Here is a 27,526-nt window from a genome sequence, read left to right as displayed (position 1 = left end):
TTGGCTGTACTGACCTTCAGAAGGAAAGTTCAGGTGCTAAAATAGGGACGAGGTGACTGCAAATGTTTCCTCAAACTCGGGCCCCCCGAAAATATCCAGAAAGTGTCTGCTTCTCTTCAGCAATGTCTCAGGCCAGAGGGCAAACGGCGGCCTAAGGGGCAGCGGGTTCCGCGATTCCTGCTTTCTTCCTCAGGCCCGGCCCCCCTTCCCTCCTCCAAGCACCTGCCCTGACCCCCTGCCCCCGCTCTCCCTTCCCTCCCCCACGCACCTGCCCTGACCCCCTGCCCCCTGCCCCCGCTCTTCCTTCCCTCCCCCACGCACCTGCCCTGCCCCGTGCCCCCTGCCCCTGCTCTCCCTTCCCTCCCCCATGCACCTGCCCTGACCCCCCTACCCCCTTCCCCACTCCCCCCTTCCCTCCCCACGCACCTGCCACGGCCACGTACTCCACCCCCTGGGGACCAGCGGGGAAGGCCACCGTGTCTACTCTTATCGGGGGAGGGTGCGGACCCTGTGAGGGAAGCCCCAGCTGCGCCACAATTAATTTTAAGATGTCATAGACTGAATTTTGTCCCCCTTAAAATTCACATGTTGAAGTCTTAAACCCCAAGGTGAGTGTATCCGGAGACAGGACCTCTAAGGCAGCCGCGACAGTTAAATGAGATCCTAAAGGTATAACCCTAATACAGTGTGACTGTTAGCCTTGTAAGAAGACAGAGCCACACCTAGGATGTGTGTGCAACGCAGGGCCAGACGCAGTGTTAAGAGATGGCCGGGAGAAACCAACCATGCCCACGCTTGGATCTTGGACCCTCTAGCCTCCAGGACTGAGAACATTTCTGTCGTTTAAACCACTTTGTGGTATTTTGCTATGACAGCCCAAGTAGACTCATCTACATATACCGCATGTTATTTATATTGTTGTACAATATACAATTACTATACAATTTATAAAATCATGTTTTTACATATCAATACATAGAGGTTATATATATAATACAGTATCCAATTGTTACACAATATATACAATACATACACATGTGCACGTGCACGTGTTAGGGTTGCCATAACAAAACATGACAGACTGGGTGGCTTACAGACAAGAGAAATTTATTTTCTTGTAGTTCTAAAGACTAGAAGGTCCCAGATCAAAGTAACATGCTATATATGTAACCAAAACGTAGAAATGTGTACAGTTAGGCGAAACAGACTCACTGTGTTTGTTAAAATAAAGAATAGATGAGGGAGAAATTCTTATCCTAATCATGCAAATATCTTGTGCATAGAATTTGGAAATTCAAATTTTGAATGAGGCTAACATACCATTATTGTCCTTACCGCCTTCCTTCATCCTCCTCCTATGCCTCTACCCACATCTGGAATGAATGGAAAGAATGTTTGCCACAAATGATTGTAGATTTATGGTCCTAGAAAGATTGAAATGTGTACTGGGAGGACAAGTCATTTAACCAGCTGTTCCTGGATCATGTTTTATTACTCAGGATTAGACTATGATGATACAAAACCATTTAACATGTCCCTGGGCCCCTAAGGAAAGTAGAAACTTGCCTAAGTGTTCATGAATCAACTGCACTAATAAGGAATTAAATTGCGTTGGGAAGTCTACTGGGAGGAAAATCTACTCCTCATTGGAGATAGTTATGAAGAAAAATAATCACATGGCAGGACAGGTTTTGAGATGTGGATACATAACAGATTGTTTTCCCTAAAGAAATCCCTCTAGAAAGCAGTAAGTGCACCTTGACCCAGAGAACACAGTTACAGAAGGAGCCCACTAGACAAGATCTTCAGCCCGGGGGAAACTTAAACCTCTAGATCATGCAAGCTTGATAAAGCTGATGTCAGCCCCACAACAGTGTAGACGCTACAGTGGTTTGTGCCCCTCTGAAGGACGGCAGTACATAAACAGATACTCTGTATATCTGTGGTGCAATTTTATAAGGTAAAGGTGGGGGATAGTTAGGAAAAATATTATCTGCAAAGTTTCCTTAGGGAGGTGATTATTTAAAGAAACAAGAAAAAAAAAGTTAAAAAAGACTACTGTAGGTAAACCGCAACATGGATAGATAAGAATACAGACCAGAAGAGAGCTGGACCTATCTGCTCCCTGTCTCCTGATACGGAACTTGGCTAAAGCACCATGTGCTCCAAGCGCTCCAGATTCCCAACCTGGGGATCTCCGAAGCACTCCTCACATTTTCTCTGAATTTATATTCTCTTGGCCTCTCCACCTCCTTAGTTCTTCTACTAAGTCTCTTTTCACCCTTCTACCAACCAAAATTTGGAACAGTCACTTCACAATATTCTAAAAAATAATATTAACGAAAAACTATATGCAGAGGGGCGCCTGGATGGCTCAGTTGGTTGGGTGTCTGACTCTTGATTTTGGCTCAGATCATGATCTCAGGGTCCTGCATCAAGCCCCAGGTTAGGCTCTGCACTCAGCATGGAGTCTGCTTGAGATTCTCTCTCCTTTTGCCTCCTCCTCCTACTTATCCATACGTGTGTGTGCACATGATATCTCTCTCTCAAACACATCAATATTTAGAAAAAATATGCACAAAGCATGTGTGAGTCTGATAGATTTTACTCTGAAACTAAGCATAATAGGCCATAGAGTTCAGTGGACAGAAAGTCATGTTATGGTACAAATCAGACATTTATGTTCCTGAAAACCTCTGTTGGCCAAGCAGCTGCCAACCTAGCTCCACTCTGGCCTTCCCATCGCACAGCATCACACTTGTATTCTCTTTCCTTTTTTCTCCTCTTATCTCTTGTATGCTGAGTCCTACCTCCCACCCTCTCCCTAAATGCGCACAAAGCACACAAAAACACTCAGATTTCTTCTTTGATACCTCAGAACAAATGATCTCCTGGTTACGCCCCTAATTCTTTGAAGATTTTAACTCTTGGCTTAATGTCTAGATGTTCATTCTGTGTGTCAAGTTACCTGAACGAAGGCATGCCAACACACTTGGCAAAATATTATATCTGGGTTTGTCTATAAGGATGTTTCAGGAAGGTATTAGCATCTGAATCTGTAGACTGAGTAGAGGAGATTACCTTCCTCCCCTGCACTGAGGACCTGAATAAACAAAAAGGCAGAGGAGATGCAAAATTGCTCTGTGTTTGAGCCAGGATGTCCGTCTTCTCCTACCTCTGGGCATCGGTGCTCCTGGTTCTCAAGCCATTGGGCTCAGACTGACATTGATACCCTTCCCTCCCCTGGTTCTCAGGCATTTGAGTTTGGACTGGAAATACAACATCAGCTTTCTGGAGCTTCCAGCTTGCAGATAGCAAATCCTGGGACTTCTTAGCTTCCATGATCCCATCAGCCAATACCCTATAATAAATCACTTTCTGTCTCTCTCTCCACATATACCCTGTTGGTCCCATTTCTCTGGAAACACTGACTAATGCACTGTGCCTCCTACCAAAGTGACTCCTGTAATATTTCTAAGTGATTTCAATATCAATAGAGATTATGCTCATTCTCTGGCTGAGATCTTCAACTCATGATACTACTACCATTTACCTGTCCCTCAGCTTCCTTCATACCTTCTCTAGCCTTCTAATCTACTTTATATTCCACCGCAGTCATCGTAATCCTTTCCCTGAAAAAGTCTAACACCCTCATCTCACGTGCTGCCATCTTTATTTGGTTAAAAAAAATCACATATTTTTTTTTTCTTTTTCCATGCCTATAGCTCCACAGCTGATTATGGCTGTGGAAAAGCATGCAATCACGAGTAAATCAACTCACTTTCAAGTTTGTGACCATTAACCTGGAGAGGGTCCTTTTCCTGACTGGTAATTCTACTTCTTTTTTTTCTTTAACTTCATTACATCATCCACTCTTGATTATAACTGTTATGCTTTTTTCCCCATTTCCTTTCTCAACTGATGATCTTGCTTCTGTCAGTAAGAAAGATGACCTATTGGGAGCGAACTTCCATATTTTTCACCCCCAAATCTACCCCTTTTTTACCTTTGTATCCTCATGTTCTGTCTTTCTATCATTACCGTAGGGGAACTATCTATGTCCCTACCTGAGGACAAGTTCCCTTCATTTCCACACTAAACCTTATTCCCTTCCATCTACAAGGACATGGCTATAGAATTATCTACCTCCAGCATTGTCAATATTTCCCTTTTGCATTGAATCTACTAGATCTTCATAAAAATTTCAATATACAGACATGCTATTATTTCTCCCTTCTCAAAAAACAAATATTTCTGTTTATCCCATTTTAACCACTGACCACAGTAGCCTCCAAACTGGTATTCTTTTTTCTATATTCCTTCCTGACCATGTCTCCCACTGCCAAGTCTGTTCTTAACATAGTACCAAATTTGCCTATTAAATATAAATCCATTCATGGCAGTTTCCTCAAAACCTTGCAAAGGCTTCCCAGACTTCACTCAGTATAAGCCTAAACTTTACCAGTGAGAGTACCCTGCCTGTCCCCTGCCTTAATTCCTTGATATCACCTGTTCCCATTCGGCTCCTTGCTCACTCCATTCAAGCCCCATTCACCAGTTACAGGTTTTCCCCCCTTTTCCTTATCGTTTGCCATTCCTTGTGCTTAGAATATATCTTCTCCACCTATAGATATCCATAAAGCTTTCCTCAAACACTTGAAAGCCTGTCCCCTTAATGATGCTTCCCTGATTACTGTATTTAAAGACATGATCCTCTAACACCTATGAAAAATATATTTTTCTCTGTTTTGTTCTCCAGTGTCTCCAACCATTAGAACCATGCAATTATGTATTTGTACTCAAGTATGTTGAATAAATTAATGAATGTTGATTGAATGAATCAATTAATGCTATTAATGTTGACCTCTTCTCCTTCCCCAGTTCCCAAGACATATTATACAAATGGTTAGCTGGTAACTATTTAATCACTTCATCCTGTTTTCTCTCAAAAGTAGTTTTTGAATTTACATAATTACTCCTTTTCTTAAAGATATCTGGATAACATTTCCTTATGGTTAACTTATGGTATCAGTTATGTAGGGTAACTCAGCAACATGGCTTTTCCGCTCACCAAGGCTAACTTGGCTCATCACCACTGTGTGCCCTATCTGCCAGCAGCAGAGACCAACATTTAGTGCTCAGTATGAGCCATTCCCCAGCTACCAGGTGGCAGGTTGATTACATTGGGCCACTTCCACCATAGAATGGCAGCATTTTGTCCTTGTTGGAATAGACGCTTACTCTGGATATGAATTTGCTTTCCCTACCCACAATGTTTTTTGCCAAAACTACCATCCATGGACTTATAAAATGTCTTATCCACTCTCCTGGTATCCTATTCAGAATTATTTCAGGTCTAGAAACTTAATCCATAGGAAAAGAAGTATGGGAATGGGCACATGTTCATGAAATTCACTGCTCTTACCATATTTTTCATTGTCCTGAAGCAGCTGGCTTGACAGAATGGTGAAATGATTCAGTTACAGTGCTTACTGGGTGGAAATACTTTGCAGGACTAGGGCAAGGTTCTCAGAAGACTGTATATGCTCCGAATCAGCATCAAATAAAATGTGCTACTTCTCTGATAGCCAGGACTCACAACTCCATGAAGTAAGGGGAGTATTACCACTTTATGACCCATTAGCAAATTTTTTCTTTCTCTTCCCCTGACTTTATTCCCTATTGGCCTAGAGGTCTTAGTGCCAGAGGGAGAAGGGCTTCTACCAGGAGACACAACAGTGGTTCCACTGAGCTGGAAGTTATTGTTATTACTCCTAATGACCAACAGCAAATTTTATTCCTTTCTCCTGACTTTATTCTTTGCTGGCCTAGGGGTCTCAGTTCCAGAAAGAGAAGTGTTTCCACCAGGAGATGAAAGAAGGTATAAGAAAGAAATACTGTGGGAAAGAAGACTCTGGCTTCCTCATGCCTCTGAATCAATAGGCGAAGAGGGGACTTATTGGGCTGCCAGGGTTGATTGATCCTGACTACCAAGGGGAATTGAACCCCTATTCCACAGTGCACGTAAGGAAGATTATGGCAGGAATACAGATCCTTGAGAGTATATTTTCGTTTTACCATGCCTTATGATGAAGGTCACTGGAAACAACCAATCCAGGAAAGATTATCAATGGTCCAGATCCTTTAAGAATGAAGATTTAGGTCATCTCTTCAAATAAAAAATCAAAACAAGCTGAAGTACTTGCTGAAGGCAAAAGGAATACATATGGATAGTAGCAGAAGTTAGTTATAAATACCAGCTGACGAGTTGTAAAAAGGAGTACTATAATTGTCTTGAGTATTTCCTCCTTAGTTTGTTGTGAATATATTTGTGAATGTATATGTATATACATGGTAAATAAATGTGTTTTCTTTTCTCTCTCATTCCTTTATATACTACAAAATATAAAACATATTGACTTTGTATCAGTATTTAAGTATTGCTAACTTTACATCATAGATTTCAAGTTATCAGATATCAGGAGAACAGCAAACATCATTCAGGGGCTTTACTTCCTCTTCTAGGGTAGGGTTAGTGCATTTTTGGTTATATATATGATAACTGTATCATGCTAGGTTGAATTAAGACCTTGTTATTGTCTTTAATTGGAGATTAAATACTATTTAAGGAGATGTGTATAGGTGTCAGGTTGTTAAGGGTTGAATTTATGAAAGCTTATTTTATGTGTTAACAGGGCTAAAGAATGACCAGCTATCTGGTCAAACATTATTTCTGGGTATGTCTGTGAGAGTGTTTCTGAAAGAAATTAGTACTTTAATTAGTAGGCTGAGTAAAGAAGATTGCCTTCACCAATGTGGGCAAGCATTGTCTAATCCCTTGGCCTGAATAGAACAAAAAGTGGAAGAAGGGTTAATTCTTTCTCTTCTTGAGATGGGTTACCTATCTTCTTCCCTCTGCCATCAGAGCTCCCAGTTCCTGGGCCTTTATACTCTGGAACTTATACAAGTCCCCACCTGGTTCTCGGTTCTTCAGATTTAGACTGAACTACATCACTAGCTTTCCTGGATCTCAGTCTTGCAGACTGTGGGACTTCTTAGCCTTCATAAGCACATGTGTCCACTCCTACAATAATCTCATAGCCCTATTCTATCTATCAAATTCTATTAGTCTATTTCTCTTGAGATCCCTAGTTAATACATATGGCTAGGTAACAAATTACCCCAAAGTTTAGTGGTCTAAAATAACCATTTATTATACCCATTGACTTATGGATCAGGGATTCATTCAAGGTATAACAGGCATGACTCCTCTGTACTGAGAAATGTCCAAAGCCTAAAATGGAAGTCTTAAAGGCTAGGAGCTAAAATTATCTGCCAATTTGTGGCTGCTAGCTGTCCACTGAAAGACTCAGTTCCTCTCTATATAGGTCTCTCCACAAAAGCTAATTTGAGCTTCCTCACACTGTGGTGGCTGGCCTGTCAAGAGTAAGCATGCCAAAAAGAGCAAGCCAGGTAGAAACTGTATTTTTATGACCTAACCCCAAAAGTCACATAGTATCATTTCCCCTGACTCTTGGTAGGAGCAATCATAAAATTCCCATCAGGTTTGCAAGAAGGGAACATAAACCCAACTCTTCAAGGAAGGAGTGTCAAAGTTGTAAGATCAGATTAAATGAGAAATATTGTTGTAGTCATTTAAGAAAATGGAGTCATCCACATTTGCCTTTATAGTTACAGTCAAGAATTTTCTGGTTATTTGTCTCTTTATTGATGAATCCAACTAGGTGTTCTTATTTTCTGTAATTCAAGGTAAGAGTCAGTGACATATGTAACATTAGACCTGTTGTAACAACATGTATGCTTTTGGAGTGAGTCCCATCTCGTATGATTATCTGTTAACTCACTGGGTTATAACCTATTAATTTCCCTAGGCAAAAATACATTATACACACATTTTGGTATAAATTTTGGAAGACCATATTTTGAAAACTATATATTTTTACAACTAAATATTGTAAGTAACTTTCAAAGTCATTAAATATTTTTCCACAACACCAAAAAAATAAAACCCAAAACAAACAAAACAAAACAAAAAGTGTGTATGTATGTGTACAGATATGGCAGTTCCTGACACAGAGCCCCTAAATATTACCGTGAAATTTCCCGAGTGTTGGAAACATTTTTTGTTCTAATGGGAAAACTTTTGGCAGGCCCCTAGACAGCTTCAAGATGGGGACTAATCATCAGAAAGATCAAACTTCGATTAGAAGCCTTCATCTTCTTTCCCCTTTATTCCCCTTCACTATTTTTTATATTCCCCAAATGAATGACACCATATACTGTTTGTCCTTCTCCGATGGACTTACTTCACTCAGCATAATACCCTCCAGTTCCACCCACGTCGAAGCAAATGGTAGGTATTTGTCATTTCTGATGACTGAGAAATATTCCATTGTATATATGGACCACATCTTCTTTATCCATTCATCTGTCAATGGACACCGAGTTTGGCTATTGTGGACATTGCTGCTATAAACATTGGGGTTCAGGTGAGAAAATGAGTGGGAAATATCAATGAGGGAGACAGAACATGAGAGACTCCTAACTCTGGGAAACGAACAAGGGGTAGTGGAAGGGGAGGTGGGTGGGGGGATGGGGTAACTGGGTGACGGGCACTGAGGGGGGCAGCTGACGGAATGAGCACTGGGTGTTATGCTATATGTTGGCAAATCGAACTCCAATAAAAAAAAATACAAAAAAAAAAAAAAAAAGAAGAAGAAGAAGCCTGCATCTTTCAGCCCCATCCTCCCAGCTTCTGGGAAAGGAAGGGGTCTGGAGATTGAGTTAATAATCATTCATGCCTACGTGCTGAAACATCACTAAAACCCCTAACAGGGCTTGGCAAGCTTCTGGGTTGGTGAACACACAGGGGTGCCAATAGGATGGCATGCTATGCATCCACTCCATTTGGTTGTTTCTGAGTTGTATCCACTATAATAAAACGCCTTCCTGAATTCCAAGAGCCATTCTAACAAAGTATTTAATTTATCAGGAAGTCATGGAAATAGCAATTTATAGCTAGTTGATCAGAAGTGCAGAAGGCCTAAGATGTGTGAAGGGGAGGCAGTCTTGTGGAACAGAGCCTTCAACCTGTGAGCTCTGCAATGAATCCAGGCAGTTTGTGTCAGAATTGAATTGAATTGTTGGATACCTACTTGTGGTCAGGACAATTGGATTTTGGTATTAGAAAGTCCTACAGAGTAGGGAAGCACGATCACAGAAAATTCTATTTGTGGGACATTTTAGGACTCACTTTCCAACATCCTCTTTCTGCAATATCAATAACAGATAGACATCCAGCCCTACTTCTTTTTTAATATATATTTTTTATTTATTTATTCACGAAAGACACAGAGAGAGAGAGAGAGGCAGAGGGAGAAGCAGGCTCCATGCAGGGATCCCTACGTGGGACTTGATCCCGGGTCTCCAGGATCACACCCTGGGGTGAAGGCGGCGCTAAACTGCTGAGCCACCAGGGCTGCCCCCAGTCCTACTTCTGAAGCTTTATGTGGAGATGCCCATTATTACTAAGTTGTTTTTTTCTTTCAGAATGAACACATATCTACCAAAATTGGAAAGTAGCCAAATGATAGTTATTACCTCCTCTTTAAACAATTTATTTTACTAAGATTAACATTTCCAGTTCTCCAATTTATACCTCCTTTATTATGGTTGCCTTCCTCTACTTAGCCCTCTGGACCAGTGCCAGTTGACTACAGATTTAACCTATAGTTTATCACAGTGGTCCAGACCTGTTCTGACCAGAGAATGCCATTTGATAGAACCTCAGTAAATGGGTTAAATGAATATTTTCTGATTTAATCCCTAACAGCAACTTTGTGAGGTATGCATGACTGTCTGCATTTCACAGATGAGCAAGAGGGCATGCTTAATCTTGCTATCCTTTATTTAGTAAGTGGGAGACAAATTAGACCCCAAGAACTCTCTTAGCTTTCTATAAGACCAAGATACCTCTCTGGGGCTAATTCTGCACCTGTTCTCCTCTCATGACTCAGGAGCTACTCATTCCTGATCTGTAAGGCGTCAGGATTCTGCTGCCCTCTTGAGCCTACAGTACTTCCTTGCTATGTCCAATGACACATAACCATGGCTATTGCAAAACTGTTAGGATGAACATTTGAACAACCTTAAAATAGGAACAATGTGATATGAGATGACTCCTGCGTTTAGGAACAGAATGTAATAGAATATAAACCTTAGGATGGATTTGGACCATGCTGTTTTTTCAAAACATCAGGCTTGGAATCCAAGAATCAAATTATCATATGCAGGGAAAAAAAGAAAAAGAAACTATCTATTTAGAATACCCCTTTAAAAAAATTACTCAAACTGAAATTTGCCAAATTGGGCTCATCCACCAAAACAAAAGCCAGTTGAAAAGTCACAAACATTTAATTCATGCTATGGAATGGGTACAGAAAAAGAAATCAGCTTCTTTCCCTCTATGATTATAATACTTAATGATCCAATAAAGTAAGTAAAAATATAATTGCAATACAAGGCCAAATAAGATAAGTACTGTAGGAGAGACCCAAGTAAAGTGTTATGGGGAGTTGAAAGGAAGGTCATTGCCAAGCAGATCACAGTACAGAAACTAGAACAACAAAATTAAATAGAATTTTGTTAACCAAAGAGCAGAACTTTCCTTCTGGCTCTGTGAGGAATTGCTCGTTGTTAGGGCTCGTTGTTAGCCTTTGAGAGCAGCGGAACACTGAACAGAAGCAAGGCCAGTATTAAGTGAATGTGATGGCTGAAACCATTTTCTGTTCCTCGGCCTGTAATTTAGAGTTATTATTGGGCCTTTGAGGCTAATCCCAGCAGAACAAATCTAGGGGTTTGGGGCGGGGGACAAGGACAGCGGGGATGAAGCAGCAGCAACTTCTGATAAACAAAGTCTGAAATTTAGTATTTAGCTAATCTCTTAGGAACCAAATTCCAACTATCAGAGGTATTTTACAACTGCAGTGCATTAACTTTATTTATATGGATAGCAGGACTGGTGTGTCTTGAACTATAAAAATTGAAAATAACCTCCTAATAGTCATAAGAAGGTGAAAGGATGTCTTTTTTTTTCTTTTTCTGTGAGATAATGGAAATGCACCTAAAGCCTGGAAACCCTTGGAGTGTTAAATAAGAATTAGATGACACCGGTAAACCTGGAGTGTCATTGTATTTGTAAGTAGAGCTTAAATTTGTGGGCATATATTGTTTTCTAAATCACTTGTATTTTGTTTGAGCAACTAATCTGACTTTTAAAAGAATATTCCGTTCTCTAGCTCTTGTTATTTAAGTATTATTTTGAATGAAGAGATGGATATTTAACAAATTGTTATGGAACATAGGAGCTTGTGGTTTTAAAGTTTTAATAAAGGTAGTCTCCATTCATCTTCCAAGTTAAGAAATAAAGTGGTCCCTTTAACCCATTAATCATTTTAAGATTGATCCTTACTTTGTTTATGTAAGAAAAGATGAAAGCCTGGTACCCCAGGCATGCGACATTGTCGACAGACTTTTCAGCACCTCTACTAATTTATGGCCATTCCGTGGGAACTGAAAACTACTCAGGTGACTGATGGTAGACATCCCAGTGATTTACTCACAACATCTGCCATCCAACTACATAGGCTCCATTCAGAGGTCAGCTTCTTATAAAACGATGTTCCTTCTGATTTCCACCTCTTGTGTGGGTTGGTCTTGATTGACACTGACCCTCAGATTGGTACTGAAAGAGTCTGTCTCCCAAGAGAATGATCATGGAAAACTTCACTTTTCTGAATCATATCATATTTAGCCAGGTAATTAATAGAAAAAGGGGGAGATGAAGAAAGAGTGATAAAAAGAAACAAAATCCTACAAAAAGAGTTTCAGGAATCTTAACCCTTACTGTTTCATATCTACTCATAAAATCCTATTGTGTACCTTTATTTTTTTTAAGAGAGAAATTTTCCGGAATAAGTATCTGTGAGCTTAACCTTGAAGATCTGACATTTATTTGTGAGAGAGATGATTACAAGGAACTGAATATAATTAATTTATTTTTATTACCTGTAGGAAAAGAAAGAAAGTATATCGCAGCACGTATTTGTGGACTAAACTCAGAGAGCTAATTATGGTTTAATAAAAGAAGCAAATAATCTCAAATTTCTTACCTATCATGAGGATTAATGTCAATAAAGCCACAGATTATAAATAAGCATTGTAACCATTCATCTGTAATAAAAGCTGTTAGTTCCCACTACATTTATAATCCATTCTGAGCTTATTTAATGAAAAAGGAACACAGTTAAAAAGGTCAGCCTCTAACTTTACGTTAAAGTCAACTGTCTCTAAAAATTGTGTCTGCCTAAAATAAAATAAAATAAAATAAAATAAAATAAATTTTTAAAAATTAAAAGAATAAAAACTGTGCCTGCCTGGAAACATGCATGTTGCAGGTACCCAGGAGTTTTTCCAAAGACATAGTATACTAGAACCAGAAGCAAGTTTAGAGCTGTTAAGGAGAAACAACGCTTTGATTGTTTGTAAGGTTACATCAAGTCATTTGGCACAGAATAAAGCTTCTTAAACAAGTAAAACACAGAGAGCTCATCTATAAATCTTTCCATCATATTATTGTGTTCTTGACGCCAAGATATGGGTGGGCTGGGCAAACAGCCTCTCAGCTCCATCACATACCAACCTTGTAGCAGGCCATAGAGCAGTTTTCTTCTTTTCCCCAACGAAAACCAGTACAAAAAGACAGGTGAGGACCCCCATTTCCAGAACCTGGGTGGGATCCTGGCTGTACCACCCGTTGAGTGAGGTAGGGCACATCATGTCACCGCTTTGTCCTCCGCTCCCTTATTTGTATAAGGGAAATCATTTATTCACTAAATAGTTTCAATGCAATCCATGACTAATGACGAAAATGATTAAATATTTGTGAAGTGTTCGGACAGCCGCTGGCACACAATCAGTGCTGCATAAACATTAGCGATTATTATCATAACTGTCCGGGCCTAGAGGGAAACATGCGTATCACACCCATCATGGCATCATGTACACACATGCATGTGATTTTGTCTGCTGCAAACGTTTCCTCCACTTCTCTTTCTGGGCTCTTCACTTGGAGCCTTTCTCTACTCTCTTGCCCTCTGCCCTCAACAGGCCCCCTGGCACTAGCCTTCTGGGTCCAGAATCACATCCCCCCACTAATCACCTCTACACATCGCTCTATTTCTCACGCAAAACAACTTCTCTTTGTGTCAGCTTCTCCAAGCTTGAATCCTCTCAACTTCGCCTCATATGGTCCCACACACATGAAAGCATATTTACTGTAAATACCATGTGTGTTTCTTCTTAGCAGACAAAAGATCTTCTGGGAACCAGTATCCAGCATTCTAAGAGAGGGGGTAGGGAATTCTATATGTTTTTGGTGATACAGGTGACAATACCGTTAATGTGATGTGTGCTTTATTTTCATAGATATCCTTCCCCATCCAGGACTTGGCACCATTAGAAGAAAAAAATGAGTATACAGCAGTTGTGTAGTGTAGTGATTTAGTGTAGAACATGGAAATGGTCTTATTTACCCGTTCCGGCTCCCTAGTGCATAAAAATTATGATTAAAACCTATCACTAGGTAAAAATATATGAACAGGTGTTCTTTAACCAGAACTTTATAAATACTAAGATTACACGTGTACACACACTAGTAATAATTTTGTTCGTAGGACAGTATTTGGTAGTACTCTCATGCAGAGAGAGAGGTAAAGCAAAATAGAAAAAAGTATATAGTCATTCTGTCGGAAACTTCCCCATTCAGGAACATTCAGAACACTTAGCTAGATGGATGTAAAGAAAATAATTGTCTTCACTGCGGAGTGTCTGTCTACATGGTTCCCTTCACTTTGTAAATGTAATAGCCACTTATTTTCTACTGGGGCATTTAAAGCAAACTGTAAATCTCCGCTCTTCCCTGCCACACGCACCCTCCCACCCAGGACACACACAGTCACAGTTCAGACTTCATTTGTGTGTTCCCTCACCTGGACTTTTACTGATTTAGTGATCTCTGCATTTGCTTGGGTAGATCTGGGGTTTTCTGCTTCCAATACACTTTGAAAGATGCCTCTGCCAGGCGGCAATTTCTCCGCCGGTACATTCCGTTGTGGAGCTGTATAAAGCTATCTTGCATTTCCTCTTTCTGAAGATTTGTTCTATTTGTGTATTTGCTTAAATATGAGCCAGAGGTAGGAAGACTCTCGTTAAATCTATGGTTATTTATATCGTATCTAGACACCCGGTTCCTTCAGCTGCAGAGGGTCAGCTGCCTGTAGCTGGGAGTCTCGGCGTGGCAGGCCTAAGAAGCATCCCAGGTGTCTGAGACCACAGCCTTCCTCAGAAGGATTATGTTGGGGTGCGCTGGGGTTCGGCTCGCACAAACCCATGCGGGGCCCCTAGGACGTGCAGGCCAGAGGCTCCGCCTGCACCCCCAGCAAAGGGCCTCACGCCCGGCCCCGCCCTGGCTACTGTTCTTCCCTGAGGGCTGAAGGCAGGTTAAGAAAGAAGGAGAAATCTGAAACTTTTTCCCCCCACTTAGCTCTCCCAGCCTCACGGCACAAGACAGTGGAATTAATGTCCCGCGTCCTCAGGAGCCGGCGCTGATGGGTCCCTGCAGCCCCCGCGGTCGATGGGGACAGCCTCTCGGCGCCAGGCGCTGCGGACCCTCGGGTGTTAGAGACCTCGTGGGCACAGGGGGGCGGGGGCGGGAAAGAAAGGAAGGAGGGAACACACTCCGGAGGACCCACAGGAGATGCTCTGTGAGATCAAATAATACTGCTACTTATAAAAAGAGACACATTCTGTTAACTTTTAAAGGGGTTTTGTAGTAAATTCCGCTTACTACTTTCCCGTCTTTGCCAGATTTTGCTCTAAAAGCTAAATCTGAGGGTCACCAAATAAGGAAAAAGAATGTAAATTAGAAAACTTTTGATGGCAATTCAAAATGTTTCAGCCTAACAGCCTTTCTTCTTCCTAAATTAGCTTCTTCTCTTAAACTTACTATTTTCTAGCTACTTCTTAAAAAGGGGAAAAGAAAGCAATGAAAAAGACAGGAAAAAAACCTTCCATTTTTTTCTTTCCAGAACAGAATTACTATTTTCAGGAGCATTTTCCTCTGAGAGTCATAAATCATTCTTGTCAGCTTTTGGGGGGGGGGGGGGCTCTCATGACATTCTTTATGCCTTAGCAATAATATCGCAAATATTTATTGTCACAACCAAATATGCCACTTATTTAGTATCCTTATATCTTTCAGTTTCATCCATCGAAATCTTGATTTACTTAATGACCCAATTTGAATATAATTTAAATGTATTTGGTAAAAATTAGAAGTTAGGAGTAGTAAGAGTAATTATATAGTTTTTAAAAGCACTAGATATAAAATTTAAGGACTGAAAGTATTGGTTTCCTGTAAATGATAATAATGTGAACTTTAAGATTAAAAAGATGTTAAAAGTTTCTATAACATGTTAAAAACATTTATAAAATTGATAAGCTTTTAGCAATAAATGAAAACTCTTTAAATACAAGCATGTAGTCTTCATTAAAACTATTTCTTCTGTATCTCAGCTAAGCAGCTGGCTATTGATTTCAGCTCAGGTCATGATCTCAGGGGTCATGATATAGAGCCCCCCAGCAAGCCTCAAAGGAGCACTCTGTCCTCAGCAGAGAGTCTGCTTGAGATCCCCTCTCCTCCTCTGCCCCTCCCACCCTGCTCGCCACCCCCCTCTCTCTCTCTGTCTAAAATAAATAAATAAATAAGTCTTTAAAAAGTAAACCATTTTTTCTACTAATATTAAAATGAACCACATAAAATAATTTTAAGAGTCTGACTAACCTATCAGTTTGATTTCTAAAATGACATAGTTCATAATATATTTTAATACTAATCACCCAACAAGGACATTGCACCATGTACACTCTCTGGGAAGTATGCTAATGAACAGCCTTCTACATTCAGCCCTTTGTTAAAAATAAGGTAAAGTCCTCAAAAATATTTGGTTTCCCATTTTCAAGGTAACCTCAAACACCACTTTGTGGAACAGGTATTCTCCTTTGGGTACAAGAGTCGCTAATTCCTTTAATGAGGGAGATGAATGGGAGAGTCTCATTCTATTTCACTCACAGTATGAGAAGCAGAAAATTGGGAATTCCACAGCTTCAATTTGTAATATCCATAAACCAGGTTCAATACAAATAATTACTGATAAGCTTATGTGTACTGAGGATAGCATTACATAATATAGACGTATAAATATGAATATAGTAAGCATCTTGCTCACAAAAAAGAATCAGACAGGTACTAAAACAACTAGCATACTAGGATTAAGTGGACAAAGGCCACAGTGGAACTTACCAAAGGCAGGGCAGGAGCTCCGACTGTAAGTACACTTACACTGATTTTATATTTGACTCCTCATATTGGAGGACTGTAAATCATGCCACAATAAACATTGGAGTGCATGTATACCTTGGAATTAGTGTTTCTGAATTTCAAGGGTAAATACCCAGTAGTGACATTCCTGGATCATACGGCGGTTCTATTTTTAATTTTTTGAGGAAACTCCATACAGTTTTCCGGGGTGGCTGCTCCAGTTCGCATTCCCACCAACAGTGCAGAGGGTTCCCCTTTCTCCACATCCTTACCAGCACTTGTTTCTTGTGTTTTTGATTTTAGCTATTTTGTCAGGTGTGAGGTGATAGGTCATTGTAATTTGGATTTGCAGTTCCCTGCAAATGAGAGACGTTGAACATATTTTCGTGTGCCTGTTGGCCACCTAGATGTTCTCTTTGGAGAAATGTCCGATTAGGTCTTCTGCTCATTTTTGAATTGGATTATTCGTTTTTCTGAGTGTTGAGTTGTATTAATTCGTTATATGTTTTGGATACTCACCTATTATCAGATATACAATTTGCAAATATCTTCTCCCATTCCACACGTTGCCTTTTAGTTTTGTTGATTGTTTCCTTTTCCATGCAGAAGCTATGCATTTTGAGGTAGTACTGATAGTTTATTTTTGCTTTTATTTCCCTTGCTTCAGGAGACCTATCTAGAAAAATGTTGCTATGGCCCAACTCAGAGAGATTACTACCTGTGCTCTCTGTGAGGATTTTTATGGTTTCAGGTCTAACATTTAGGTCTTTAATCCATTTTGAGTTTATTTTTATGTATAAAAAATACACAAAATTTTATTTTTTATGGGCAGCCATAAAAAAGAATGAAATCTTGGTTTAAGAAAGTAGTCTAGTTTCATTCTTTTGCATGTGACTGCTCAATTTTCCAAATACTATTTAAGAAACTGTTTTTCCCATTTTATATTCATTCCTCTTTTGTCAAAGATTAATTGACTATATAATTGTGGGTTTATTTCTGAGTTTCCTATTCTATTCCATTGATCCTTGTGTCTGTTTTTATGCCAGTACCATACTATTTTAATTTCTACTGCTTTGTAATATAACTTGAACTCTTGAAATTCGAGTTCTGTTTTGTTTTTCTTTTTAAAGATTGCTTTGGCTATTTGAGTTTGTGTGTGTGTGTGTGTGTGTGTGTGTGTGTGTGTGTGGCTCCATACAAATTTTAGGATTATTCTAGTTCTTTGAAAAATGCTGTTGTTATTTTGATGGGAATTGCATTAAATTTGTAGCTTTCTTTTGGTAGTGTAGACATTTAAAGAATATTTGTTCTTTCAACCCATAAATATGGTATACCTTTTCATTTCTTTGCATCATCTTAAATTTCTTTCAACAGTATTTTGCAGTTTTCAGAGTACAGGTCTTTTACCTTTTTGGTTACATTTATTCCTAGATATTTTATTGGTTTTGGTGCAATTGTAAATGGGATTGTTTTCTTAATTTCCCTTTCTGCTGCTTCATTATTAGTATATAGGAATTCAACAGATTTCTGTACATTGATTTTTTATTGTACAACTTTACTGAATTTGTTGATAAGTTCTGGTAGTTTTTTGGTAGAGTCTTTAGAATTTTCGATATATAGTGTGTTATCTGCAAATAGTGAGTTTTACTTCTTTACCAATTTGGATGCCTCTCATTTCTTATATTGTCTAACTCCTGTGGTTAGGACTTCCAGTACTGTGTGAATACAAGTGATAAGAGTGGACATCTATGTCTTGTTCCTGATCTTAAAGTAAAGCTCTCAGTTTTCCCCATTGAATATGATGTTGGCTGTGGGTTTTTCATGTAAGGCCTTTTTCATGTTGAGGTATTTTCCCTCCAGACCTATGTTGCAGAGGGTTGTTTTTTTTTTTTTTTCCAGAGGGGTTTTTTTATCTTCTTTTTTTTATAAATTTATTTTTTATTGGTGTTAAATTTGCCAACATATAGAATAATACCCAGTGCTCATCCCGTCAAGTGCCCACCTCAGTGCTCGTCACCCAGTCACCCCCACCCCCCGCCCACCTCCCCTTCCACCATCTCTAGTTCGTTTCCCAGAGTTAGGAGTCTTTCATGTTCTGTCTCCCTTTCTGATACTTCCCACTCTGAGGGTTTTTATCATGAATGGATGTTGTACTTTGTCAGGTGCTTTTTTCTACATCTTTTAAAATGATCATATAGTTTTTATCCTGTCTCTTATCGATATTATGTATTACAGTGATTTTTTTATGAATCTTAAACCACCCATCGTCCTGGGAATAAATCTCACTTGGTCATGTGTATGATTTTTTAAAAATATATTGTTAAAAAAAAATAATATATTGTTGCATACACTTTGCTAATATTTTGTTGAGGATTTTTGCATCTATATTCATAAGAGATACTGGCCTGTATATTTCTTTTTTTTTTGTGGTGTCCTTATCTGGTTTAGGTACCAGGGTGATACTAGCCTCATGGAATGAATTCAAAAGTTTTCCATCCTCTTGTATTTTTTGGAATAGTTTGAGAAAAGAATGCATATTAACTCTTCTTCAAATATTCAGTAGAATTCACCTGTGAAGCTCTCTGGTCCCAAACTTTTGTTTTTCAGGAGTTTTTTGATTACTGATTGAATTTCATTGCTGGTGATAGGTTTGTTCAAATTTTCTATGTCTTCCTGCTTCATTTTTGATGGGTTATACATTTCTAGGGATTTTTCTATTTCTTCTCAATTGTCCAATTTGTTGACATATAGGTCTTTATCATACTCTGTTATAATTGTTTGTATTTCTGTGGTATTGGCTTTTTTTCCCCTCTTTCATTAATGATTTTGTTGCAACCCAAGTGTCTATTGATAGTGAATAAAGATATGTGTGTGTGTGTATATATATATATATATATATATATATATATATATATATGATGATGGAATATTTTTTAGCCATAAAAAAGAATGAAACCTTGCTATTTGCAACAACATGGATGGAGATAGAGAGTATAATGCTAAGTGAAATAAGTCAGCTGGAGAAAGACAAATATATGATCTCACTCATATGTGGACTTAAAGGAAGAAAAAACAAGCAAAGGGGGAAAAAAGAAAGGCAAACCAAAAAGCTGATCTTAACTATAGAGAACAAACTGATGATTACCAAAGGGGAGGTGTGTGAAGGATGGAGGAAAATAGAGAGTGGAGATTAAAGAGTACACTTACGATAAAGAAAAAAAAACCACAATCTTTACATGCAAAGTTCCCAGTTAAAAACCCTTTATGTCTCCCTCTCTCCAAAAAAAATTGACTCTTCAGTAAACATTATATTCTTTATTTTCTGAACAATGTGTTATTGACAAATTAAAAATACAATGCTGATTGTTTCACATATTCAACCCTAGATGGAAATGGCTCTACATATAGTAATTATCTTAAAAGCCAAGACTTTTTTAAGTGTCCAACTGTTTTAAAACACATACACATTGTACTAACAGTGATTTTTCAGCATGGAATGCACGTAGATACTCTGGATTTTAAAAATTCCCCTTCCTTTCAGAATGCATTTATGTATGTGGGACACAGTTTGTAGAAACTTATGGATCTGAAGGAATAAACAGTACATGCACAAAAAAGGAGTCTTGCATGGTATGGCATCAGATCCCTAATCATTTGTTTTCAGTTTACTCAAAGAAAGAAGATAACTTGGCAGGTCTTGATGAGCAAACAGATGATATCAGTTAAATTTCCTTCATAGTACATGCAAAAATATGAATATCACCACAGATTTCCATTAAGCATAAGATTCTTTTTAGCAAGATTTGGATATATAATATTAATCTCAATTTGGGAATTTATTATAAGATAGAGAATTATTATTATCTATTTAATCAACAGGAGAGCCTTGGTGTGTTTGTGTATGTATGGGCTTGTATTGCACTCAAAGTTTTTTCCCCCTATATCTTAATTAGAAAGTGCAAACATTCTTTTTAGTAACATGTGTAATCTGGAAAGTCATATATCCTGGATTGTGAAAATATTGCTATAAAGTTCTTGCCCTGCAGATGACATGATACTGTATATAGAAAACCCAAAAGGCTCCACCCCAAGATTGCTAGAACTCATACAGCAACTTGGTAGAGTGGCAGGATACAAAATCAATGCCCAGAAATCAGTGGCATTTCTATAAATAACAATGAGATTGAATAAAGAGAAATAAAGGAATCAATCCCATTTACAATTGCACCCAAAAGCATAAAGTACCTGGGAATAAACCTATCCAAAGAGATCTATACCCTAAAAACTACAGAACACTTCTGAAAGAAATTGAGTAAGACACGAGGAGATGGAAAAACATTCCATGCTCATGGATTGGAAGAATAAATATTCTGAAAATGTCAATGCTGCCCAGGGCAATGTACATGTTCAATGCAATCCCTATCAATATACCACAGACTTTCTTCACAGAGTTGGAACAAATAATCTTAAGATTTGTGTGGAATCAGAAAAGATCGCAAATAGCCAGGGGAATATTGAGAAAAAACATCAATGCCGGGAGCATCACAATGCCGCATTTCAAGCTGTACTACAAAGCTGTGATCATCAAGACAGTGTGGTACTGGCACAGAAACAGACACAGAGGGCGGCCCAGGTGGTGCAGCGGTTTAGCACTGCCTGCAGCCCAGGGCGTGATCCTGGAGACGCTGGATCGAGTCCCACATCAGGCTCTCTGTATGGTGCTTGCTTCTCCCTCTGCCTGTGTCTCTGCCTCTCTCTCTCTCTCTCTGTCTCTATGAATAAATAAATAAAATCTTAAAAAAAAAAAACAAAAAACAGACACAGAGATCAATGGAACAGAATAGAGAACCCAGAAATGGGCCCTCAGCTCCATGGTCAACTAATATTTGACAAAGCAGGAAAGACTATCCACTGGAAAAAGGACAGTCTCTTCAATAAATAGTGCTGGGAAGATTGGACAGCCACATGCAGAAGAATGAAATTAGACCATTCTCTTACACCAGACACAAAGATAAACTCAAACTGGGTGAAAGATCTAAATGTGAGACAAGAATCGATCAAAATCTTAGAGGAGAACACAGACAACACCCTGTTTGAACTTGGCCACAGCAACTTCTTGCAAGATACATCTATGAAGGCAAGGGAAACAAAAGCAAATATGAACTATTGAGACTTAATCAAGATAAAAAGCTTCTGCACAGCAAAAGAAACAGTCAACAAAACTAAATGACAACCTACAGAATGGGAGAAGATATTTGCAAATGACACATCAGATAAAGGGCTAGTATCCAAGATCTATAAAGAACTTACTAAACTCAACATCCAAGAAACAAACAATTCAGGCATGAAATAGGCAGAAGACATGAACAGACATTCACCAAAGAAGACATAGAGGTGGCCAACAAGCACATGTGAAAATGCTCCACATCATTTGCCATCAGGGAAACACAAATCAAAACCTCAATGAGATCCCACCTCACACCAGTGAGAATGGGGAAAATTAACAAGACAGGAAACAACAAATGTTGGAGAGGATGTGGAGAAAGGGGAACCCTCTGCACTGTTGGTGGGAATGTGAACTGGTGCAGTCACTCTGGAAAACTGCGTGGAGGTTCCTCAAAGAGTTAAAAATAGACCTGCCCTATGACCCAGCAATTGCCCTGCTGGGGATTTACCCCAAGGATACAGATGCGGTGAAACGGCAGGACATCTGCCCCCCCTCCCCCCGCTAATGTTCACAGTAGCAATGTCCACAATAGCCAAAGTGTGAAAGGAGCCTCGGTGTTCATCGACAGATGAATGGAGAGAGAAGATGTGGTCTATGTATACAATGGGATATTCCTCAGCCATCAGAAAGGACGAATCCCACCATTTGCTTCAACGTGGGTGGAACTGGAGGGTATTATGCTGAGTGAAGTAAGTCAATCGGAGAAGGATAATCATCATGTGGTTTCACTCATACGGGGAATATAAGAAATAGTGAAAGGGATTATAGGGGAAAGGAGGGTAACTGAGTGGGAAAAATTAAAGAGGGGACAAACCATGAGCGACTCCTAACTCTGGGAAATGAACAAGGGGTAGTGGAAGGGGAGGTAGGTGGGGGGTACGGGGTGACTGGGCGACAGGCACTGAGGGAGGCACTTGATGGGATGAGCACTGGGTGTTATGCTATATGTTGGCAAATCGAACTTCAGTAAAAACAAATGAAAAAAAAAATAAAGTTCTTGCCCTATTAATTTTTAAAGTATGTGAAAATAAAAGAATTATACCTGTAAATTATAATATTCAAAACTTTGATGAATAACAATTAAGATATAATATATATATATATTAGTATTGCTATTATGCATAGCAATACTACTCTAAAATTGATATAACAGTACATTAAAAAAGTAACCAAAGGGGAATTGAAGTTTTTTAAATCTCTGCTTTTCAATGCAAACACATATTTTAGCTAATTGTATTTCAAGTGGATAATGAATAATAAACCAACATGTGATAACCAAGAATTGGCCTCCCTCACCTCTCAGAAAAGAAGCTGCAATAAAGGCCAGTAAATATGTAAACTTAGGGTAGAGAGGTGTTTAATTAAATGGCTTCTGGCGGCTGGAGGCGGGGAGATGGAAAAGGGAAAGGGGAAGAGCTTGAAGAGAAAGAAAACCAGGAGACGTGTTAATAGGAATATTTGCAAAAGCCGTGTTCTCAGTAAGAATATCAGGAAGAGAGAAGAAATTGAGATTGCAGAAAAAGTATCATTTAAAAATATTTGGATTTGCTAAGAAGGGTAGAGAAGTATTTCAATGTAGCTCTGGCTCTGAATCCTGTGATGCCAGCTTCCTAGTTGTTCTTTGCTTTTGTCCGTGATGATCTTGTTCCTAAGCTCCTAAAACATCAATCATTTCTCTTCCCTTCTATAGGATATCATATATTCTTTCAGTCATAATTCAATGCATATTAAATATTGAGAACTTACTGTAGGCAAAACATTGAGCATACAGCTGTGAACAAGACAGACATAGTCTCCGCCCTGTCGTTTTGGTCTTACAATTTGAGATTGAAGGGGTGAACATATCCCTAAAATAAATAACATCAAATAAAAGGAGGTTTAGAAGTTTTGATAGTGCTTAACAGAGCAGCTTGACTTAGTCTGATGCTTCAAAGTAAGACTTTCTTAAACCATTAATAATTCATCTGATTTCTGAATGAGAAGTACATGTGGATTTGCTCATGATAGGGATGCAGAGGGAAGGTTGTATCCAGAGACGTGGAAGGGGAGAAAATTAGTATGTCCTCAAAAAATTAAAGAAAACTCAGAGTGGCTGAAGCAAAGAGAGGAAACAAAATATCATGAAATATGTAGAGAGAGATGGAGGCAGGAAATGGAAGATGTTGTGAGCTTTGCTAAGAATCCAACTGAAAGACATCAGCAAGCAACCATCCCAGTGGTTTCAGCCAGGGAAAAATATGATCAAATACACATATTTTACGAATAATTTTAGAAGCAATGTGAGAACCTGGTATAGGATTAATATGCTTCTGTGTTTTAATTGCTAGCTCTTCATTCTGTTGAGAAGGGAGGGATTCTCTTCCTAGGATTATGGAGACACCCAGTGCGGGGTGGAAGAGACTGACAACAGTTCGTAGTGCCATGTACTCCTAGTATGGAGAAGAGAGTATCACCTATCACACAGGGCCAAGGGGGGGGGGGGGGGGGGCGGGGGGGCTGCACCAGGTCCTGTGGGAGGCAGACTTCGCATTATCAGGAGAGTGAGGTACTCTCTTTCCCACAGAGGAATGATGAGGCTTATTTGGATAATATAGGAGCTTCCAGGAAACTGGAATGAGTATAAGTAGGAGGTGAACCGAGTCCTTGTGATACACAAGTGTTTGGGCTAAGGGACTCTACCCAGAGTGGGGAGGGGAAGTGTGGTTAAGCCATTCAAGTCCCTCTCCATTTTCCCATGTATCAAGGAACACATAACAGTGGGCCTTAATTTTAGGCCTTATACCACACTCTGATGAAACCTCAAGGGAGAAAATTTATCTGTGTAGATGTGAACCCTAAGTCTCTGAATATTCTGAGGTCTGAACCCTGTATGTGGAACTCCCTATCTCTCTCTCTCACACTTCTGTTTTTTTCCTCAATCCCCGTGAGGATTTTCCAACATAGGACAGAAAACCTTAGACTCAATTGTTTCTTTCCTATAATATAGAAGAATGTTTTCAGCCAAGCCCTCCAGGCTTGGTTCTTGAAATGCTAAAAAAGAAAAGGATTTAGAAAATCCTCTCTGAAGGCAGAAGTCTGGTTTAATGGCTTTTTGTCAAACCAAAAAGGTCAAGTGCCCATCAGCCCTTGCCCCGGGGAGGCAAACATCAGAGTTTGTACTGGGGTGAAGACTTGCAAGAACAGGTTTTGTGTGGGGATTAGAGTGCATTCATTTAATATTTGTCAATCTTTGTGTATTATCATGAGTCTTGCTCTGTCCACAAGTTTTGAACACCTTACATAACTATAATAATCCTGATTATTTACTGAAAAAATCACTTAAAGAAAACTTCTACAGAGTATGGACTTTTTCCCCATTGTTTTCAGGATTTCCACTTACGTGACTGTGGAGATGGCTGTGCTACCCTCAGAACTGAGGATTACAGGAGGGGCTGAAAGCTGAGTGCCAGGGAACGACAGAGGTAGGAGGGGATAAGAAACTCCCTTGGGAAAGTCATGGCTCTGAAGTGCTGTGAGTCACCAGAGAAAAGGCCTCATCTGGAATTCAGAAAGGGACTCAATCTTGGAGGAAGGGGCATGAGAGTCATCCCTTCATAGAGCGAAACAAGAACCACACTCATGAATGAGGTTTCCCAGGAGAGCACATCTCAAAGGAGAAGGGGGGGGGGGCCCACACCCCGAGGACATGAGAGGTAGGTTCCCTGAGCCTGTACTACGGAGAAAGAATACGCTAATAATCACTTTCTAGATTTTCCACAGTAACCCTGAATGAATACCCGTCTCAGGAATCAAGCGGTTTCTATACATGTGCCCTTGTTACTTTGATGTTTCAGCTCGATCACCATCTGTCTGGAGTTTGCCTAAGGAAATTTATTTTATTGTATGTGCCTCTGAACAGGTGTTAGAAAATATTCACAACCCCCACCCAGTCCCCCCTATTGGGTGCTACTCTAGCTTCATAATCCAAAGCTCTTTAGCCTTTCACCCAAGTCATATTTCTAATTTGATACTGGATCTTCAGGGAGAGTGATGATGTATTTCCAGAATATTCATTTAAAAAAATTATATTCAGCACTGATACCTGCAGTCCTGAGAATATGTCTCTCGGATATGCATGAAGAATATCTATGGTAGTTTTGTCCTCAAATTGAGTATTTTATGCTTCTTTGGTAGAACAGAGGAAGCATAGCTTTTAATTATAAACTTAAAATCATGGGGGAAATATGTTCCTTCTCACAATGTCTTGAAAAATTTGCTCTGCCAATTGGATTATTAAAATAACGTTTCTCAAACTTCTCTGCTTCACAATTCTGAGATTTGTATAGAATTTCTAACATAATGCATTTCTAAAACCCAGTCGTAACGGCACTGCAGGAGCTCATTGATAGTCCCATCTGACTCCTAAGAAAAAGGAAATAAGAAATAATGTCTCCCTGTGCTTTGTTTTGAACATGTTAACTAAACATTACCAGAGTAGATTAGAAAAGCAATCCCTTTATTTAGCTGAGTAATTGCCCACTTGAATCCCTAAAGATCAGTTATTGTAATATGAACTATAAGATGTCCACTAAGAGTCTTAAATGAGTCAATAAAAGGTCATGTTTATATTCGTTAAAAACACTTGAAAGAATAATATTAGCATTGACTTTGAGGCCATGCCCACACTTGCCCAGTGAAAAGTATTTCTCTAGGAAATGCACTGCTTTCAACATCAGTATTATTCTAAATATGCAGCAGATGTAACCATTAAAAGCCACTCTCAATATCTTGATTTAATAGCAATAAAGTGAAACCAGTGTGAAGTTAATTTGTATGGAAGGAGGGCTTGTTTAACATTAGTGCTGTTGATATCAGCCATCCAGTTCTCAGATGCAAAAGCCTCCAAAGTGTGTAACTAATGTGCTATTCCAGCACTATTGTTTTTAATCTGGAGAAGTAGATATTAAAAAGAGAGGGAATTTCTCACTATCCTTTCCAGTCCATTCTTAATAAACAAATTGGTATATGTAGTTGAATTTGCAAGATCAATATGCACTTGGCTAGTATAAAAGAATATGGATCATTATGGGAGATTGTAGAGCCCTAAGTAAATTATGATCTCTATTAAAACTCGGTTTAAAAGTTTTCATAGTCTCAGAATACACTTCTCAGTTACTTGCACTATAAAATGATGTAATAAAATATGTCATGAGTTAAGAGTTATAAAAGTCAGAAGTGGAAACATTAAAAAAATAAGCTATTTACTTTGAAATATAAAAATAAAAACCCTATGACTTTCCATTTTTCATGAATATCTAGTCATGTATTCAACAACTCAGTATATTCTCTTAGATCTGGGATAGAATGGCATTTTCATTTATTTCTTTTTAATGTTAGTAAAGAATTTATTATATTTGAAATTATTTACTTGTTAGACTCTTTGTCAAATTAAAAAACTTAATCTCAGTGCTTTTTGGCTATAATTGTTACATTTTGGAAGTCATTCGCTGGGTTTTAGGTTCTAAGATTAAAATCATAATTTTAGACCTAACTCAAAAGTATACTTCTACAATTTCCAAAGTGTTGGGGGAAAAAATATGTTGGAAAAATATGTATACCATTTATAAACAATAATAAGTCATCATGACTCTTGATATAACACTAGAAAGCCAAAAAAAACTTGTATTGATAACACCTTAGTTAAAGTTGCTAAGGTGAAAATGTAATGTTTCAGAACAGATTATACCAAAACTTTTCAATATCATGAGTCTGCTAGATTGAAGACACCTAAAAATCCCCTTATAAAAGCAAATGGTTGATTAGTTTTACACAAATCCACAGAAATTCAATTCTTTACAAAA

General features: G+C 38.9%; 1 long non-coding RNA gene across 2 annotated transcripts in view; it reads left to right on the top strand.

The window, feature by feature from the left end:
* Window positions 1-602: 602 nt before the first annotated feature.
* The window catches only part of LOC106559947, a 31,464-nt gene continuing 4,540 nt past the window's right edge, over window positions 603-27,526 (top strand). For both annotated transcript variants that reach the window (XR_005373255.1, XR_005373254.1), the window contains exons 1-2: window positions 603-669; window positions 25,053-25,378. This is a non-coding gene — a long non-coding RNA (uncharacterized LOC106559947). The remainder of the gene's footprint in view (window positions 670-25,052; window positions 25,379-27,526) is intronic.

Source organism: Canis lupus, chromosome 18 (assembly GCF_011100685.1).
Source record: "Canis lupus familiaris isolate Mischka breed German Shepherd chromosome 18, alternate assembly UU_Cfam_GSD_1.0, whole genome shotgun sequence".
NCBI lineage: Eukaryota > Metazoa > Chordata > Mammalia > Carnivora > Canidae > Canis > Canis lupus.
This window is presented reverse-complemented; position numbering and strand designations above follow the sequence as displayed.